This window comes from Chinchilla lanigera, unplaced genomic scaffold, assembly GCF_000276665.1.
Source record: "Chinchilla lanigera isolate Chin_1 unplaced genomic scaffold, ChiLan1.0 scaffold00022, whole genome shotgun sequence".
Taxonomy (NCBI): domain Eukaryota; kingdom Metazoa; phylum Chordata; class Mammalia; order Rodentia; family Chinchillidae; genus Chinchilla; species Chinchilla lanigera.
In genome coordinates, this window is record NW_004955423.1 from 956,374 (window position 1) to 959,722 (window position 3,349).

The 3,349-nt window shown below is 43.7% G+C and overlaps 1 long non-coding RNA gene across 2 annotated transcripts in view; it reads right to left on the reverse strand.

Annotated features, from left to right (window-relative positions):
- Positions 1 to 1,377: 1,377 nt before the first annotated feature.
- Positions 1,378 to 3,349, reverse strand: part of LOC106148536 — a 4,085-nt gene continuing 2,113 nt past the window's right edge. For both annotated transcript variants that reach the window (XR_001234079.1, XR_001234080.1), the window contains exon 2: positions 1,378 to 1,715. This is a non-coding gene — a long non-coding RNA (uncharacterized LOC106148536). The remainder of the gene's footprint in view (positions 1,716 to 3,349) is intronic.

Genomic DNA, 3,349 nt, shown 5'->3' on the forward strand with positions numbered 1-3,349 from the left:
TACTGAAAGGTACCGTTCAAGTTCTCCAAGGGATGGGGCAGTGGGGGAGAGGCTTCCCCAGCTCCAGCCATGCCAGGCACAGCACAGCTATGCTTACCAGCCTTGCCAGGCTGATGCCTCTGGTGCAAAGTAAGAGACAGGGGCACAAGACCAGAGAAGGAAGCCCTGTCTTGGTCAGCCTGTCTTGGTTCCGATCCTCCCACCTTCCAATCTCTTATCCCACTAAAAATAGGTTTACTGTTTTACAAATCCTGGAACACTTGGATTCTTTTCGATTCCTTCATGGATTTGGTCAAGCTGGCCTGACTTTTTTTCCCTTTCTGCAAATGAATCCAAAGCTATTAATTGTCCTCCAAAGGAACTTTGCAGAGATTGAACAAGTCTATTCATTTTGTGAATTGAATATGGAAGATAATTATATATTTTTTTCTTTTTTAAGAAAGTATATGATGGGGCTAATGGTGTAGCTCAGTGCTAGAGTGCTTGCCTAGCATGTGCAAGGCCCTGAGTTTGATCTCTAGCACCACCAAAAAAAGTATATATTTCGGGCAGAATGTGAATTACATGATGGTTCATCAAGAAATAGATTCCACTATGATAATCTTATAAGAGCAAAGCCCTCATCCTAATAGGGTATTTGAATTGATCAAACAGGGTCTTTCCCATCTACAATCTCATAAATCACAAATAGAATTTTAAAAACACAATAGTTTTTTTTTTTTTTTAATTAAATAGCCCTCTTTTTCTTTCTTTATCTCTGGTCCAAGAGACATTCCCCTTCCTCCTTCTTGCTGTTCTAAAAAAGAATTGGGGGGGGGGACTGTCCACTGAGCCTTATCCTACCATCAATCCTAATCTAATACCAAGAGTTCAAGACATCCACACGTGGAATATCTTCGTTGGTTTTCTGTTGCTAGAAGAACATCTGACTATCTGAGAGTAAGCAAGCCGTGAAGAACAGGGTTTATTTAGCTCACAGGCCTGGAGGCTAGGAAGTCCAAGAACATGGCACTGGCATGTAGTGAGGACCCTCTTGTGGTGTCACAACATGGCAGGCGGCATTGCATGGTGAGACAGACCAAGCAGCCAGCTCAGGCCTCTCCTTGTGAAAGCACTAGTGCCACCATGAAAATCCTCCCTCACTAACCCGTCTATTCTAATTACCTCCCAAAGGCTCTATCTTCAAATATCATTAATCTAAATTTGAGGATTAAGTTTTCAACACGTGAACGTTTAGGGGACACATTTAAATCAAGAGCAGAGTCAGCTATTCTGAGAGAAAGAAGGCTTCCACATTCTGGGAGCCACTGGCAAACAACTCCACAGACCACAGCTCTGTTCCACGGAAGCACAAGGAACCAATTTCCAGGCAAAGTGTGTGTGTCAGAACATCAGCGTTTATTCAAAACCACTTCCCAATTGGGCAGATGCATCAACCTCTCTTTTCTTTGAATATCCTTTGAAGAGACCGCAGACTGGGAGGGATAGGGGAAAAAAGGAAAGGAAATGCATCAGTCAGTATTGCCTCTCCAGCTCTTGAGGTCAGATGAGGGGAACATAGCCAGTTCCAGGAGATCTGGTGTTACCACCTGCCTGAGCACTTATGAGCGCTCTGAACTGGCACCTGTAGACTCCCCTTGTACCTCTTTTCTGTGGGGTGAACCAGATGCCATGGGTGGGAGGACTTCTGACTTCATCAGGGATCCCAGGTCTTCCTTTTTCAAAAGAAAACAAAGACTGTTTAGGTTATTACATCAGTTCTCTTAGAGATTTTTTACTACCTTTTTCAAATACACCGTTGCTTCTCCTGTGACCCCTGTTTTAGCAGATCCGAAGTTTAGAAGCTGATCTTCACGCACACACCAAAAATCATTTGGATGTTCTAATCACTGCCACCTCTCCCTTAAAAATAAAACAACTTCCTGCCCATGGCCTGGGTATAGCCTGCTAGGATGAAGGTTGTTCCCTGGGTCCTTTTATTCTTTGGAAAGAAAGAAGCAATTCCAGCCAGTTCAGGTGTGTGGGAAATTAGTGTGATCTTTTTCATGTGAATATCAATGTGGTTTGTGAAGAGGTTAAGTTATGTGGGGTACGCCATGGTGGTAACTTTTGAGAAGATTGAAGGGGGAACTGAAACCGGTTTCTCTTGGCCAAAAGTTTTATTCAACTACACAGCTTAAGAATTTACTACTAGTATTTTGATTTTCTTCCAAATTTCTTCACATCTACAGAGAGTAATGGGATGCTGGGGAGGGGGTTTATGAGCTACACCCATGGAGACGGCAAGGATTATGACAACTTGCAAAGGATCTGCTGTCGTTTGGATTAGGGGAAAAGGAATGTGAAATGATGAATATTAAACTAAGGAAACAGGCAAAGATGAACAAGGCACCTTGTTAGCAAGTTAGCATGTTTTTAGACTCATTCTACTGCCTGCCCTGGCACACACAGCTTCGGTCTGACATTAGTCCCAACCCCTGGGATCCAGGTACAGGGTGCTGGAGCTGGAACTCTTGCAGGGCTGTGGGGCAGGGTGAGAAGTGGCTTGGTAACAGACCAGAGCAGTTGGCCCGTTACTGAAGGGTCATGGTTCTAGTTATTCTTTTCTCCATTCAGGTTCTACACAAGCGAGCAGTAAAATGAGATGCTTATCTCCTTCCTTTATTTAAGCAGCCCGAGGTTCCATTTCCTCCCTGAAGCCTCTGACTCAGTGAGTGGAGGAATGCTCCCTGCCCCGCCCCATCCTGTCTGTGCTCACCACTTCATGACTCCCTTTGCACTCACTGCCTTGCAAAAACGTGCTCAGCCTATTGCCTTGATACCAGCTGCATTGTTGTGTTTTATGTATGTGGGTTCGCTGCTGTCTAGGTAGGATTCAAGGCTGGCTGCGTGGGGCCAGTTAGCTTTCGATTACTCGCAGAATATTTCCATATTCCCAAGGGAGATGGTACAAAATAACCATATTATGTTTAATATTGTGAGGTTTATTTATTTTTTTCTTTTTGATGATAAACTTTTGGCCAATCACTAATGCCTATGCTGCTGGTTACCTGTCAGGCTTAGCCATGCTAGGAGGGGCCCTGAACGATCCCAGCTGGGGAACATCAGGACTGTTATTATTATTATTATTTTAAAGCACGATCATTTAAGCTGGATTATGAATATCTACTACATTTGATTGCTTTCCAGATATTTTTAAATTATTGAAGTAACACAATATAGAAAATTTGGCAAACAGGAAATACCCTTTTGTTGGGGCTGGGGATTTAGCTCAGCGGCAAAAGCGCCTGCCTGGCAAGCGCAAGGTTGTGAGTTCGGTTCCCGGTACTGGAGAAAAACCAAAAAAAAA